Source organism: Salvelinus sp. IW2-2015, linkage group LG37 (genome assembly GCF_002910315.2).
Source record: "Salvelinus sp. IW2-2015 linkage group LG37, ASM291031v2, whole genome shotgun sequence".
NCBI classification, from domain to species: Eukaryota; Metazoa; Chordata; class Actinopteri; order Salmoniformes; family Salmonidae; genus Salvelinus; species Salvelinus sp. IW2-2015.
This window is the reverse complement of record NC_036876.1, coordinates 18,394,085-18,411,548: the sequence shown is the minus strand read 5'-3', so window position 1 is coordinate 18,411,548 and position 17,464 is coordinate 18,394,085. Positions and strand designations below refer to the sequence as shown.

Sequence of the window (17,464 nt, the reverse complement as noted above, 5' to 3'; positions counted from 1 at the left end):
CCCCAGGGTGAGTGAGGGCGATGATGTGGCGGGTCAGCAAGGACGTCCTGGCCTCCAGGATATGGAGGTGTTCCTGGGACTTCACGCTGAACACATTGAGGTGGTGGGAGAAATAGGAACACACCACCAGTTGATAGAGAGGGGTAGAGAGGAGATCAGAGGGATGGAGAGACATGTCTCCCTGTCCAACCTGCTCTGCTCCCTTTGCGCCTCCCTTTTCGTCCTCCTCTTCTTAGCAGAGTGGCTCTCTGTCCTCACCTGAGCTAGGGTTAATAGTAATCCACAGGGCAATATAAATATGTATATTGTTACAGCTACAACACTGGAGTGTTCAGAATTATTGAGAGCATTAGACTTCAGGGTAATAGCAAGGTAATAAAATAGTAACATTCAAAACAAGTTATGCTGGATTTTTGGACAGATAGCTTAGCTTGCACTACTTTTCTGGTAGAGTCTCTGGTTTTGTTACCTGTGGTCTACTTAATGATAGTAGTATCCGGGACTGCCTGTCTCCTCCCTTTGATATACCCAGACTCTAGGTCCCACACTACCAGATGGTCCCTATAACACCCAACAGTCCAAATAAAATAGGTTATGGACAATATAAGTGTTTTAAAAAAGTGTTAGCCTTCCACATCCCAAAAGCAGTTCACAACAATGAGGCAAAACGTATTAGGGGCAACAATGAACACAACATTGTTAAGCTGTGCAAGAATTAGGATGCTAGAGGGTATTATTTCTCTGAAGTAACTGACTCAGAGGGACTGTTTTTGGAGTGTGGTGTTTCAGGTGGTGGACTAAGTTAGCTGGTGCTTGTTTCAAGTAACCGACTCTCTCTCACCTTGTCTCAGACAAGCCCAGGAGTAGCTGTCCGACCAGGAGCCTTTATTTGTGTCGGGGACAGGGGGCGATGTAAAGACCAGACTGTCTCTTCAGCTAGCTTCTCTTGAACAGGACATAGACCAGCAGAGTCTATGGAGTCAAGTGTGACAGAAGCTTAATGACTAGGCTTTAGCTCAGTGGGCTAACATAGTCTTGTTGCATGCAGGAGACCTGAGCTCGAACCTAGGCAGTCACAAATGTAGAGCACATATTTCACTACAGGTACGCTACTGTCAACTAATGAGGTGACTTCAATCCATGAAGTGAAACAACAGTGTAGAGCAGAGTGGATTCAGTATGGATACCAGGCAAATTGATAAATTAGTTGGGGACCTGGAATATGGGTGAGGGGGTGTCAGTGAAGATGGCTGTCCCTCTGTCTGTCAGGATGTACAGCTTCATGTCATGGGCCAAGGCCACCTCGGTGTTGCCATGGAGACCGTAATTCACTCTGACTGGCCACCCTGTGAAACTTGACCTGGCCAGGTTCCAGACCCGCACCGTGCAGAGCCGTAGGGATCTGCACACCTCGTAGCCGTCACCAGAGGGAGACAGAGACCCTGGAAAGATCAAGACATCAAAGCAGATACCTGGGGCACAACTTAATTGTCTAAAGTGGCTTCCTTCCTCCTTGTCATTGCCTTCAACTGCATTGATGTCAACTACACCCAACAGGCCCCGATCATCATCATCATCTACACCCAACAGGCCCCGATCATCATCATCTACACCCAACATCCCCCGATCATCATCTACACCCAACAGGCCCCGATCATCATCATCATCTACACCCAACAGGCCCCGATCATCATCATCATCTACACCCAACAGGCCCCGATCAGAAGCAAATTCCCAGTAGGTATCTACACATCTCGTCTATGCCGTGTAAATAGAACAGTGAATATGAAGGAGAGGAGATGAGAGGAGGATATCAATATAGACTATTGAGATGTCCCCAATTGCATGCTAAAACGGAAACAAAAATAAGAATATTTAAAAATACACAGTACTACTTAAACAAAACAGAAAATACTAATACCAATATTATTTAAACATTAACAATACAGAAAAATAGTACAGTAAATACTACATTCTTGATAAAACCTACTGTTGGTGTTTCCTCATGGGGAGGACCTCCTCTGTGTTGTCCCTCCTCACCTTGTGGACGTTGTAGGTGAGGGTCTGATCGTTGACCCAGGAGGACAGGTCCCACAGCCTTAGGTACCTCTACCACCCCCAGACAGAACCACAGCTCCAAACACACACCTACAGACAGGGGAGAGTAGAGTACCAAAAGGAAATGGTTTCCTGAATCCAACTCAATGTCCTCAATGTCAATTTAGCACCAAAAGTCAATGGTTTGTATCTGTCGATGTAAACCAATGTCAGTCTCTGAGTTCACTAAGATTGCGCATGTGAATAAAATGGTTATATTTATATTCACTGGGCTTTCCCATGTTAATCCACAGAAGTCTCTCCCACTCTAGCACAAACACTACAAGATAATGCTGCAAGTAGCCTAGTGGTTAGAGTGAGTTAACCAGTAACCGAAAGGTTGCTGGATCGAATCCCAGAGCTGACAAGGTAAAAATCTGTTATTCTGCCCCTGAACAAGGCAGTTAGTTAACCCACTGATCCCTGGTAGGCCATCACTGTAAATAAGAATTTGTTCTTAACTGACTTGCCTAGTTAAATAAAGGTTAAATATATATATTTTTTAAAATGTTTAATGCAGGATGAATTAACCCTAAGCCTTTTCTGTAGTTATGACTTAACATTTTCAATCTCCGACTCCGCCACATTCTAACCGATCTCCAATCAGTCGACCTGCGTGCCAGTACGGGGGTAGGGGCAGAAGGCCACGGCGTGCGTCCCTTCACAGTTGACAGTGGTGACCTGTGAGAGGTAGTCCTGTCTGCAGCCCAGGATGGAGCGCTGGTGCTCGAAACTGGCCATGCTGTACGGCTCGATATGGATGATCTCACTCACTTTCCCGCTTGTAAGGGCACCTGGGAGGGAGGGATAAACATGTTAACACGTGCACTATGAATAGTCTGTTGTGGCCACTCTGTGTTCTGTTTCTAAAAATAAAAATATATGATAATGTGATTATAATGCCATGATAAAAACTTTCGGAAGCATTTATGAACAGGGGTTGGAACCAGTTCAAGGAACAGAACCAGAACTGGGAACAAAAGTGATCTATAGTGTTCTGGAACAGAACCATTATTTTAAAAGCATGGGAACTGGTTATAATGTTATTACATATTCTTTCAGTCGCACAAAAAAACACAACAAACCGCCTATGCAAAGCCCTTCCTCTGTCAATCAGAAACTTATTTCAGAGTCTGCCTGCCTGCTGTAAATCTTTGCCAGTGTGTGTGCACGTAGCCAGGCTACAGCATAACTGTAGCCTACTGACGTTACAATCATGATTCAGAAGATAGGGAGAGACATTTTTATCAAGAATGGAAGAATAGATTAACTTTTTCAATGCTCGTTGGAGATAGTATAGTTATTACATTTCACATTGGATTTATTAACTACAAAAAGGTAAGACTTGTTTTTAATTCTGGTGCCCATCTGACAAATAAGCTTGTTAGCTAGCTAGCTCTGATCCAAGGTTAAACCAACTCTGAAGTTCAAAGACAAAGGTCCTCCATAGAAGCTGCTCCTCCGTAGGTTTAATTCTGTGGGCCTAATTCAGATAATGCACATCATCACAAGATGCCCAGCGCTTCAAGCCAAGCCTCCTCTTCCACCCTCTCYTCCTCTCCCTACCTGCAAAATTCTACCTACACTGCATGATTGGTGAAGCAATTTAATGTCAAGCATTTTTGGGGTTCAAACTGGTTCAGAACATTATTTTGCTGGTCAAAACATTGGAACGGAACAGAAAAAGAATGGTTCTGTTCAGAATAAAATTATTACCCCGTTCATATTGTATTATAAACACATTTATAATGCCTATTGAGCTATGCATTGTGTTATAATGCACAACATAGGTGCTAAGGGTAATTAATAGAGAGGACGCATACTCGCAGTTTAAGTTTTATCAAGTTAAATAAAGGTTGGCCTAGATAAAAACCGARACCTGCAAAAGAGCATTAGTCACTTCCCAGCAGTAATTGTGAAAGAAAGACAACTCCTTCAATTTACACAAAATTTGCACACACTAGTTGGGTAGTGCATTTTACTTAATGACAACCTGAATGAACAAAATCTGGAATCCCAAAAACATTTCTAGGTAGTTATATTTTAACTTCAATAAAACTGTAGTTTGTAGGAGCTACCTTAAGTACGATGAGTAGAGACCAGTGGTAACAAGAAAAGAGTACCAGAGACACAGGTACCAGAGACACGTGAATGGGTGGAGTTAGGGCGCTTCCACCTGAGTTCTCCAATGGCACCGGGGGGGAGACTCAGCTTTAGTGGGATTGGGAACATGAGAGATCATATCAACCATTATTTAAAATGGGAAAAATTGACCATTCCAATCAAGATCTTGCTCAAACTGCTTGTTGAGAATTGGTATAATACGAGGGGAGAAGGTATATCTTATGAACGCAGACTGTTGCCAATTATATCCCCCGTTGTCCTTGTTAGTGAAAAAGTCCATTAGTCACTTCCCTGTTTGGTGTCAAGTTGGCTGTATGTCTTTTGAGTGGTGGACCATTCTTGATACACACGGGAAACTGTTGAGTGTAAAAAACCCAACAGCGTTGCAGTTCTTGACACAAACTGGTACCCCTGGCACCTACTACCATGCCCCTTTGAAAGGCACGTAAATATGTTGTCTTGCCCATTCACCCTCTGAATGGCACACATACAATCCATGTCTCAATTGTCTCAAGCCTTACAATATTTTTTAAAACCTGTCTCCTCCTCTTCATCTATACTGATTTAAGTGGATTTAACTAGTGACATCCATAAGGGATTATAGCTTTAACCTGGATTCACCTGGTCAGTATATGTCATGGAAAGAGCAGGTGTTATTAATATTTTATACACGCAGTGTAACTCATTGGCACTGAAATAAGTTATTTTCAACCATTAACTGGGGCCTTGTTGAGGCCTTATCTAAGTAAGTAATTGCTGATTGACAATAAAGTATTATTTTGATGTATGTAAAAAATATGGTATGCAATTCCTATGTAGAGAAGGTTCTCTCTGGTAGTTGTTCAATATGACTTCAACATTTACAGGGCACTCTTGTAAAAAATATTTTTAATCTCAATGTGACTCCCTGTTTAAGTAAAGTTTAAATTAAATTAAATAAAAACACAGGAAATGGGGTATCACATGGTATCACATCATTACATACTAGACCCTACTGCACCTGCATTCCAGCACCATTCCAGCATCTGGGCTTTGATTGACTCAACATGTTCGAGGTGAGGGATCAAGACGTGGGGGAAGAGGTGGCTGTTAAATGTTTGATTCTGATATGTACATGGGGCGTCCATGTTTGTGTGCGTACTCTGAGGTGTGTTTGAATATGAATGAGCAGCAGTGTTGTGATGTGTCCTATCCCGTCCTTGCAGGGTGATCTTCCTTGGCCTCATCACATGTCTCAGTGGCTCCTCCTACTTTTTCATCATTGCAGACATTACAGTTTAGGAGGGAGCGGGACACCACCATGGGACAACCCCCACACTCATCGCTAGAGATCGAACTTCAGACTCCCTCCAAAACCACTGAACCCCTCAACACAAAGAGATTACGGTGCACACCCTTAGAGGGAGCCGGAACAGGATAACTCCCTCCAAACTCACAAAGATACAGAGGAGGAGGAACTATCCAACACCCAGGGAGAGATAACGAGTGACCTCAGTCGAACACAACCAGAAAGAGGAGGTGGAAGAGGCGTTAGATAGAGGAGAGGAGGAGGTTACCCCATAGACCATTAATCCTGTTCATGTGAGCAAGAAAGAGCAGAAGGCTTCTGATCAGGCAACGGGCAGGCAGAGGGAGAGGTCATAGTGATTCACACCCACAGAGAGAAAGAGAACCCACACTTTTTTACACAACCTACTCCACACTTGCAAAGTGAAAGTTCATAGAAAAGTTCTGAAATGAAGTAGTAAACAGAAGAAAAGCCAGTTGAAAGGTTCTACTAAGATGTCATGACAAACGGCACCTGTCAGAGTGCTCTCTATAAGTGTTAGTCACCTGCTTGGATGACAGCTGGCAGAGTGGGGAAAACGGCCATCGTGAGAGTCCTTTCAAATTCGTGACCCAGAAACGGTGTCTCCGGTCATGCCGAAATAGCGACATTGCAGATAGGGCCTAAAAAAGGATTTTCATCCATTTTCACAAAAAAGTGCTGAAAAATATGTTTGAAATTCGTGATCCAGAAACGGTGACTCTGGTCATGCCGAACTAGCGATATTCCGGATAGGGCCTAAAAATCATCAAAAATCATCACATTGTATGATTTTTAAGTAATTAATTTGCATTTTATTGCATGACATAAGTATTTGATCACCTACCAACCAGTAAGAATTCTGGCTCTCACAGACCTGTTAGTTTTTCTTTAAGAAGCCCTCCTGTTCTCCACTCATTACCTGTATTAACTGCACCTGTTTGAACTCGTTACCTGTATTAAAGACACCTGTCCACACACTCAATCAAACAGACTCCAACTTTTCCACAATGGCAAGACCAGAGAGCTGTGTAAGGACATCAGGGATAAAATTGTAGACCTGCACAAGGCTGGGATGGGTACAGGACAATAGGCAAGCAGCTTGGTGAGAAGGCAACAACTGTTGGCGCAATTATTAGAAAATGGAAGAAGTTCAAGATGACGGTCAATCACCCTCGGTCTGGGGCTCCATGCAAGACCTCACCTCGTGGGGCATCAATGATCATGAGGAAGGTGAGGGATCAGCCCAGAACTACACGGCAGGACTTGGTCAATGACCTGAAGAGAGCTGGGGCCACAGTCTCAAAGAAAACCATTAGTAACACACTACGCCGTCATGGATTAAAATCCTGCAGCGCACGCAAGGCCCCCTGCTCAAGCCAGCGCATGTTCAGGCCCGTCTGAAGTTTGCCAATGACCATCTGGATGATCCAGAGGAGGAATGGGAGAAGGTCATGTGGTCTGATGAGACAAAAAGATAGTTTCTTGGTCTAAACTCCACTCATCGTGTTTGGAGAAGAAGAAGGATGAGTACAACCCAAGAACACCATCCCAACCGTGAAGCGTGGAGGTGGAAACATAATTCTTTGGGTATGCTTTTCTGCAAAGGGACAGGACGACTGCACCGTATTGAGGGGAGGATGATGGGGCCATGTATCGCGAGATCTTGGCCAACAACCTCCTTCCTCAGTAAGAGCATTGAAGATGGGTCGTGGCTGGGTCTTCCAGCATGACAACGACCCGAAACACACAGCCAGGGCAACTAAGGAGTGGCTCCGTAAGAAGCATCTCAAGGTCCTGGAGTGGCCTAGCCAGTCTCCAGACCTGAAACCCAATAGAAAATCTTTGGAGGGAGCTGAAAGTCCGTATTGCCCAGCGACAGCCCCGAAACCTGAAGGATCTGGAGAAGGTCTGTATGGAGGAGTGGGCCAAAATCCCTGCTGCAGTGTGTGCAAACCTGGTCAAGAACTACAGGAAACATATGATCTCTGTAATTGCAAACAAAGGTTTCTGTACCAAATATTAAGTTCTGCTTTTCTGATGTATCAAATACTTATGTCATGCAATAAAATGCAAATTAAATACTTAAAAATCATACAATGTGATTTTCTGGATTTTTGTTTTAGATTCCGTCTCTCACAGTTGAAGTGTAACTATGATAAAAATTACAGACCTCTACATGCTTTGTAAGTAGGAAAACCTGCATAATCGGCAGTGTGTCAAATACTTGTTCTCCCCACTGTATACACCTGTTCTGAAAGGCCCCAGAGTCTGTAACACCACTATGCAAGGGGCACCACCAAGCAAGCGGACCCATGAAGACCAAGGAGGTCAGGGACAAAGTTGTGGAGAAGTACAGATCAGGGTTGGGTTATAAAAAAAACTACGAAACTTTGAACATCCCACAGAACACCATTAAATCCATTATTAAAACATGGAAAGACTATGGCACCACAACAAACCTGCCAAGAGAGTGCTGCCCACCAAAACCCACGGACTAGGAAAGGAGGGCATTAATCAGAGAGGCAACAAAGAGACCAAAGATATCCCTGAAGGAGCTGCAATACTCCACAGTGGAGATTGGAGTATCTGTCCATAGGACCACTTCAAGCCGTACACTCCACCGAGCTGGGCTTTATGGAAGAGTGGCCAAAAAAAAGCCATTGCCTAAAGAAAAAAATAAGCAAGCACGTTTGGTGTTCGCCAAAAGGCATGTGGGAGACTCTCCAAACAGATGGAAGAAGGTACTCTGGTCAGATGAGACTAAAATTGAGCTTTTTGGCCATCAAGAAAAACGCTACGTCTGGCGCAAACCCAACACCTCTCATCCCCGAGAACATCATCCCGAAGTTTTTCATCGGCAGGGAATGGGAAACTGGTCAGAATTGAAGGAATAATGGATGGCGCTAAATGCAGGGAAATTCTTCATGGAAACCTGTTTCAGTCTTCCAGAGGTTTGAGACTGGYACAGAGGTTCACCTTCCAGCAGGACAATGACTCTAAGCATACTGCTGAAGCAACACTTGAGTGGTTTAAGGGAAAACATTTAAATGTCTTGGAATGTCCTAGTCAAAGCCCAGACTTCAATCCAATTGAGAATCTGTGGTATGACTTAAAGAATGCTGTACACCAGCAGAACCCATCCTACTTGAAGGAGCTGGAGCAGTTTTGCCTGGAAGAATGGGCACATATCCCAGTGGCTAGATGTGCCAAGCTTATAGAGACATACCCCAAGAGACTTGCAGCTGTAATGGCTGCAAAAGGTGGATATACAAATAATTTACTTTGGGGGGGTGAATAGTTATGCAAATTCAAGTTTTCAGTTTTTAAGTCTTATTTCTAGTTTGTTTCACTATAAAAAAGATTTTGTATCTTCAAAGTGGTAGGCATGTTGTGTAAATCAAATATTACAAACCCCCCAAAAATCTATTTTAATTCCAGGTTGTAGAAAACAAAATAGTAAAAATGCCAAAGGGGTGAATACTTTCGCAAGGCACTATACATGGCCATTAAGGACAGATTATTCTTGAAGAATTATTCTCAAATGTTCATAGATGACCAGCAGGGTCATTCAAAGGTCGAGACAGCAGGTGCGGGAGAGAGAGTGTCAAAAACAGCAGGTCTGGGATAAGGTAGCACATCTGGTGAACAGGTCAGGGTTCCATAGCCACAGGCAGAACAGTTGAAACTGGAACAGTAGCATGACCAGGTGGACTGGGGACAGCCAGAAGTCATCAGGCCAAGTAGTCCTGAGGCATGGTCCTAGGGCTCAGATCCTCCGGGAGGGGAGGGAGAGAATTAGAGGGAGCATACTTAATTTCACTGTGGCCAACCAGGCAGGATATAATCCCACCCACTTTGCCAAAGCATAGCCCCGGCACCACTAGAGGGATATCAACGGACCACCAACATACTACCCTGAGACAAGGCTGAGTATAGCCCACAAAGATTTCCTCCACCGCACAGGTCCGAGGGGATGCAAAACCAGACAGGAAAATCACGTCTGTGACTCAACCCACTCAAGTGACGCACCCCTCCTAGGGACGTCATGGAAGCGCACTAGTAAACCAGTGACTCAGACCCCGTAATAGCATCAGAGGCAGAGAATCCTAGTGGAGAGTGGGGATCCGGCCAGGCAGACAGCAAGGGTGGTTCGTCGCTCCAGTGCCTTTCCGTTCACCTTTGCACCCCTGGGCCAGACTACACTCAATCATAGGACCTACTGAAGAGAGTCTTTAGTAAAGACTTACAGTAGTTCTTCATGTAAAAGTTGTGTCATACTGCAGCACACCTTGCGGGCTGCCGCAGAATTCTATGGCACGTTATTTAATTGTCAGCCATTGTTGCAATTAATGCTAGTTAGTGCTAGTTTGACCACCATAGGGTATCTTTGAGAAGCATTTCATAGTCTTTAATATTGGCTGTACTAGAGAATTTAAACCTTTTTTGTAAGAACATAGTATATGGGATTGATTTTAAGAAATGGATCTTAATGAATTTGATTAATATTATGGTGTTTCTATTCCAAGAAAAACGAAACCCTCAGGGTTTTTGTGCACCTTGATATTGGGGGTGCGACATGCGGCCGTGCCTAACGGGGAAAGTGGGTGCGCGATGCGGCCGTGGCTAAGGGGGGATGGAGCCCGGTTTTGCATAACCCAGGCGACATGGAGATGTGGGGATCCGAGCTCGGGGGAGAGCCGAAGCCACCCTCCCGGCCCAGAACCCCGCGCAGAGGGAAGGGAGAAGCAGAGGGCATGGGCCACCTACCCTACCGAGTCCTCAGAGTCATAGATACACTCGCCGTTTACCCGTGCTTCATTGGTCTGTTTCGCTTGATGGCCGTCTGATCTGCACTTGTTAGATGGCCTTCCGACCCTTTCTTGTAGTGTATCTTACTATCGTCCTGGGCTTATAGATTGAGTCAAACCTTCATCAGATGAACCGCAACATGTCGACTAAAGCAATTTCATTCATGAATGCATTTGAACGTTTTTAATATTGTGATAGTGAAGAGCAAAATTCCTCTTAAGAGAATTAACATTACAGTTACACCAACTGGTAGGCTAATCACACAATTGTACAAAATGGTAAGAGAACTGGTGGAGGAAGTTACCCCTCTACATACACATTTCTTTACTGGAATCTTTAAATGAAAATACTGGCAGATCCATAAAATGTCTTTGTACAGTAGTAGATCTAATTCAATTTAGAGATATTCATTTACAATCCTAAGGGGCTTTAATACAATTATAATGCAGGGTTAATAAAAATAAAAATAAACTTTTAAAAATGTATATGTTATTTAGGTAGTCTTGCATGTCTCAGAGCAGCGCGAAACGGTGCTGAAATAGTTGACCACACACGGGTAGGCTATTGCTTTTTGGGGGGGATTTTCACACAGTAGCCGGGCTATTAAAAGAATCGTTGGATAACAGATCGGCTCGCTGAACCTATTAACACGCATTACTGTGTGTTTTGATATTTTCTCTCTCACGCACCTGCTTGACCTCTGAATGCTCGTTATGAAAAGCCAACTGACATTTACTCCTACACTCCAAAAAGAAAATGTAAAGTATCCTTTAGGGGGATCTTCAAATTGAAACTGTGGGTAACCCCTATAAGTTCTTCGAAGAACCCTTGAAAAAGGTTATTTGAAGCACCCCTTATAATGGTTCCGCAAAGAACCTTTTGGGGTTCATTTTTTATCTCCCTGTCCACTCTCCCTCCATTATAAAAAAAAGATTTTAATAATGTGAACCAGGGGCTGTAGTGATGCCTCTTGCACTGAGATGCAGTGCCTTAGACCACTGCTCCACTCGGGAGCCATGACCAATATGACCAATATATATTATATTTTTTTCAGAACATTAACCATGTGTTCTCTTATTTTGTACTGTTCTGTAGTTTCAACCCAATGATTTGTCTGACAAACAAAGAAATGTGCGTCCTGCAGGCCCAGGCATGGATCAAAGCTGGCAAGAGTATTTTTATCATTATTTTATTAACGAAAGCATAAAGATGTTGATGAAGAAGCCACACGAAGAAGCCCTGGAACAGGTATCACCAAAATAAATAAAAGACCTACAACACCCACGGTAGGCCTACAGTATACCTTGTAAGTCTCCTGATTTAAACCTGATCAAATGTGTTTGGCATCAAATTCTCCCCCTACCCTCCTTGGCAAGAGTCTATTGTCCTGCTAATAGCCCAGAATGGCTGGATGGATGGCTTATTTTGTATTCCAATGTATTGAATGAATGTATTAGTCATTTACCATTCTCAGACTGGAAACGTTGTTTGCAGAGTTCACGATCTCATTTTCAAGTCCTTGTTTATGAAATAACGATATTTTGGAGATGATTTTGTTTTAAAATAACTGAAAGTGAGCGGTTGTAATCTGAATAAAAGGAAAAAGTATATTGTCCTGCTAATAGCCCATCCTAGAAACGTTGTTTGCAGAATTCACAGCCTGCTACGCTTGTTTTCTCTCCCTGTTTTTAGAGGGAGAGATACCAAAAGCCCACCGCCAAGCCGGCCAAACCCTCCCCTAAACCGGATGACGCTGGGCAAATTGTGCGTTGTCTCATGGGTCTCCGAGTCGCAGCCGGCACGGGTATCAAACCAACATCTGTAGCAACGTGCAGTGTCTTAGACCAGTGTCTTAGACCAGTGCGCCACTTGGGAGGCCCCATCAACAAAGTTTTTTTTTWATGCTGATCAATTTCCTTGCACAAAGTATCAAAATACTAAAATAATGCTTAAACAGGACTCTTAAAGAATTTAATGCTAATTGTATTTTCTGATCACAGAAACAATGAGAAAATATGTAAAAATAAATAAATGATGAAATGTTAATTATATAAAGCAGCCTGTGTAATAATCTGCCAGATAACTCAAACCGGAGTCGGCCCAAGGAATACATTTGGGTCAGAGATATTCTTACTAATTTGTAAATAAAGCCAGTTTGTTATTTTGAATTATTTATTTCTGTTTTTATAGGGAGAGAAACCAGAAGCKCAACGTGCCTATTTTTGGGAAAATCGTCAGTCCACATGTCAAGTGAAATTCCCCCATTGTATTTACCCAAGTTCTCTCTTAACTCCAGGACCACCGACAGTTTTTTGTTGTTGTTGTTGCCAGATACAGGAATCTAATGCCCGAGGAGAGACTCTCAGACTAAAAACACCTCCATTAATTACCACAGTTTAGACTACCGATAGATCAGCGTTCTAACTCCCCTTTGTGATAGTGTGATGCAATGACAGAATGCCACCATCTACCACAAACAGTCGTAGCAAAAGCTCATAACTTTTAAGAGGAACCACTGTAAAGGTGGAGACCGAGTCTTCGTCTCTCACATGGATAGGCAGACCATTCCATAAAAATGGAGCTTAATAGGAGAAAGCCTCCAGCTGTTTGCTTAGAAATTCTAGGAACAATAAGGAGGCCTGTGTCTTGTGACCATAGAGTACGTGTAGGTATGTACGGCAGGACCAAATCGGAGAGATAGGTAGGAGCAAYCAAATGTAATGCTTTGTAGGCTAGCAGTAAAACCTTGAAATTAACCCTAGCGTTAACAGGAAGCCAGTGTAGAGAGGCTAGCACTGGAGTAACATATGATACATTTCTGGGGTTGTAGTCAAGATTCTAGCAGCTGTGTTTAGCACTAACTGAAGTTTATTTAGTGCTTTATCTGGGTAGCTAGAGAGTAGAGCATTGCAGTAGTTTAATCTAGAAGTAACAAAAGTATGGATTAGTTTTTCTGCATAATTTTTGGACAAAACGTTTCTYATTTTTGTAATGTTACGAAGATGGAAAAAAGCTGTCCTTTAAATATTATTTATATGTTCGTCAAAAGAGAGATCAGTGTCCAGAGTAACGCTGAGGTRCTTCACAGTTTTGTTTGAGACGACTACAACCATCAAGATTAATTTCCAGATCCAACAGCAGATCTCTTTGTTTCTTGGGACCTAGAACTAGCATCTCTGTTTTGTCCGAGTTTGAAAGTAAAACATTTGCTGCCATCCACTTCCTTATGTCTGAAACACAGGCTTCCAGAGTAGACAATTTTGGGGCTTCACCATGTTTCATCAAAATGTAAAGCGGTGTGTCGTCTGCATAGCATTGCAAGTTGACAATGTTGACGAGGTAGAATGTATAGTGAAAACAATAGTGGTCCTAAAACGTAACCTTTGGGGAACGCCAAAACTTACAATTGATTCGTCAGAGGACAAACCATCCACAGAGACAAACTGATATCTTTCCTACAGATAAGATCTAAACCAGGCAAGAACTTGTCCATGCAGACCAATTAGGATMTCCAATSTCTCCAAAAGAATGTGGTGATCGATGGTGTCAAAAMAAYCACTAAGGTCTAGGAGTACGAGGACAGATCCAGAGCCTTGGTCTGACGGCATTAKAGGTAACCTTCACAAGTGCAGTCTCAGTGCTATGATGGGGTCTAAAACCAGATTGAAGCGTTTCGAATACATTATTTGTCTTCAGGAAGGCAGTGAGTTGCTGCGCAATAGCTGTTAAATTTTTTTTGAGAGGAATGGGAGATTCGATATAGGCCGATAGTTTTTTACATTTTCCAGGACAAGGTTTGTCTTTTTCAAGTGAGGCTTTATCACTGCCACTTTTAGTGAGTTTGGTACACATACCGAGGATAGGGAGACGTTTATTATGTTCAACATAGGAGGGCCAAGCACAGGAAGTAGCTCTTTCAGTAGTTTAGTTGGAATAGGGTCCAGTATGCAGCTTGAAGGTTTGGAGGCCATGATTAGTTCCATGAATGTGTCAAGTGATACAGGATTAAAAAACTGCAGTGTCTCCATTGATCCAAGGTCCTGGCAGTTCTGTGCATACTCAGGACAACTGAGTTTTGGTATATACGCAGATTCATAGAGGAGTCTGTAATTTGCTTTCTAACGATCATGATCTTTTCATCGAAGTTATTCATCAATGCTGAAGTGAAAGCCATCCTCTCTTGGCGAATGCTGCTTTTTAGTTAGCTTTTTGACAGTATCAAAAAGAATCCACAATTAGGTTGGAAAAATAGGATGATCGAGCAGCAGTGAGGACTCTTCGATATTGCACGGTACTGTCTTTCCAAGCTAGTCGAAAGACGGTGGGGCTCCATTTCCGTTCCAATTTTCTGGAAGCTTGCTTCAGGGTTCGGGTATTTTCTGTACACCAGGGAGCTAATTTCTTGTGACAAATGTTTTTTATTTTAGGGGTGCGACTGCATCTAGGGTATTACGCAAGACAAATTTAGATCCTCAGTTAGGTGGTTAACCAATTTTTGTACTCTGACATCCTTGGGTAGGAGGAGGGAGTCTGGAAGGGCATCTAGGAATCTTTGGGTTGTCAGAGAATTTATAGCACGGCTTTTGGATCCTTGTTTGGGGTCTGAGCAGATTATTTGTTGCAATTGCAAACATAATACAATGGTGGTCCGATAGTCCAGGCATTCAGATCCACAATATTTATCACACGGGAAATAATTAGATCCAGGGTATGACTGTGGCAATGTGTATGTCCGGAGAAATGTTGGACAACACCCACAGTCGAGGATGGCTCCGAAAGCCTTTTGGAGTGGGTCTGTGGACTTTTCCATGTGAATATTAAAGTCAACAAAAATCAGAATATTATCTGCCATGTCTATAATGTTCGATAGGATTTCAAGGAACTCAGTGAGGAACACTGTATATTGCCCAGGAGGCCTGTAAACATCCTGTCTGGTGTCAATGGTACAGGCTGGTGGCAGTGGTGTAATGGTGTGGGGAATGTTTTCCTCGCACACATTAGGTCCTTTAAAACCAATTGAGAAACATTTGAATGCCACATCTTCTAGAACCCATTCCCCAAAGAATTCAGACTGTTTTGGAGATAAAGGTGGTCCGACCCGGTACTAGATGGGTGTACCAAATAAACTGGCCAATGAGTTAATCAAATACTGCCTCAGAACTTGTAAATATACAAGTAAAGGTAAAGGAGAGAGCAACTTTAACTCCAGGTTGGGTATGGGCTTGTCCAGTGTCGTCTAAACAAGTTCGGGGTTTGACTTCCCACTCAATGTTATCACGAAGTCTTCAGCGTGTGCAGTGGACAAGCCCTAGTGAACATATCTCACAGCGAGCCATTGATACCTACATTACATGTCTACACGCATTTAGTTTGGCAATCTTTGCTGCAATTTTGCATACCGCACTCAAGCATTTAATTGAACCGTTGAAGTTTGTTCCCGTTTTGAAAAGCTAATAATCCACTTTGTCGTTAATACATAATTTTATACCAATATCATTAGATTCATTATAGATCTCTGGGGGCTCTGAGATTTGTATACATAGGTTCATCAAAGAGTTTATTATTGAACAATAAAAAATAGTTTAAAATATCTTCCCTGTTCATATGATTTCTGTTCTTGCATGCCACATCATGGAATTTAGGAACCACTTTTCATATCTTTGCAGCCTAGCATCTAGCCCCGATCATGCCCCAACGCATGCGGCTCACCTAATCTAACAACCTTTCCAAAACGATAACCATAGCACAACCTTGCAAGATCATTTTAACCTATGCATCACAAATTCCAGAGCCCCCAGTAATCTATAATGAATCTAATGATATGGTATCAAACCTGTATAAATATCAGATATAACTCGTCCTCAGGTCTCTAACCGCCACGTAACACGCAAGCATGAGTTGGACACACAGAACCCTGTTTCCAGGACATGCAGGCGTGGGTGTTATTCACGGCTTAATTACAGCCGATAAATGTGAGGCAGACACTCCGCTCCCAGTGACGCTTACAAGGAACAAGCCCGGCCCTCGTGGGGGCTTCCGCCAGGGACATCAGCGGAATGGAAAGGGCCTTATCGCTTCCTCATTTCCACTGTCTTTGTGTATATGGAGTGTGTTGTGCAAGCTGTGTTCATGGAGAGTTTGCGTGTCTTATCATACAGGGGATGTGATAAGCCTTCAGACCAGTTCCGGCATCGGGAGTGTGATACTGCCGATTGTCAATGTTTCCACTGGTAATGGTTGTATGATAAAAGCGACAGATGATTAATAAAGGGGAACATTAGGTAATATGGTCATAGCAAGAAACAACTATACCGCCTTAGGTTTGTGTATATTGGGCCCTCTGCAAAAATATCTTGAAAAACAAAACTTCAAACCTAAAATAACAATTAAAGTTTAATGAGATTTTATTTTACTGCTTCTTGCTTTAATACATAATCACAACACCGATATTGACAATAGTTCAGTCTTATGGGTAGATTGTACCTTTACACTGTATGGGTTTGTAAGAAATGGTACGTCTTAAAGCAGACTGAAAGAAAAAATATCACACTAGACGGACTCCCATTTACAGTACACACAACGTTTCTATTTTGTTTTGAATGACAAAAACTATGGAGTGCTGGTTAAGCTCTAAGCAGGCAGTTTGTGGCAGCACGTTGGGGCAGCGCATCCTGTCGAGAGGAGTGTCGGGCCCTGACACAGGGAGGTCCAGCAGGGCTTGACAGTCTGGGCGACCCGAGACAGACCATCACCACTCAGGATCAGCTGGGTGGACACAGGGTGTCCTGGGTGGGTGGGGAACAGAGATCACACCACTGTGCCCAGCGTGCACATTAACAAAAAATAACACAGCACACTAAAACCGTCCAGCTAATGACTTGTTAAAATGTAGTCAAACAACCATACTCACACAATTACAATTAGTTACTCAAGGAGTAAAACACAGACGTTCACCATACTACTTCAAAACTGTACACTCCATGCCCATGTCCACTGCAGCTCAAAGAAGGACCCCACTACATGAGGAACCCATTCCTTTATCCATGCACCATGGAAGAGAGTGAGCAAGGGGAGTACCATAGGAGGGTGATTCGTGTAGTGTGGTCTAGTCCGTACAAAAGTGAA

General features: G+C 43.0%; 1 protein-coding gene across 1 annotated transcript in view; it reads right to left on the bottom strand.

Moving 5' to 3' along the window:
• Nucleotides 1-163: 163 nt before the first annotated feature.
• LOC111960306 (leucine-rich repeats and calponin homology (CH) domain containing 4) overlaps nucleotides 164-17,464 on the bottom strand; it is a 75,129-nt gene continuing 57,828 nt past the window's right edge. The window contains exons 17-21 of the transcript XR_011475045.1: nucleotides 1,991-2,891; nucleotides 1,216-1,442; nucleotides 842-972; nucleotides 470-561; nucleotides 164-263 (exon numbers count right to left, since the gene is read on the bottom strand). The gene's annotated coding sequence lies outside the window, so the exon portion shown is untranslated. The remainder of the gene's footprint in view (nucleotides 264-469; nucleotides 562-841; nucleotides 973-1,215; nucleotides 1,443-1,990; nucleotides 2,892-17,464) is intronic.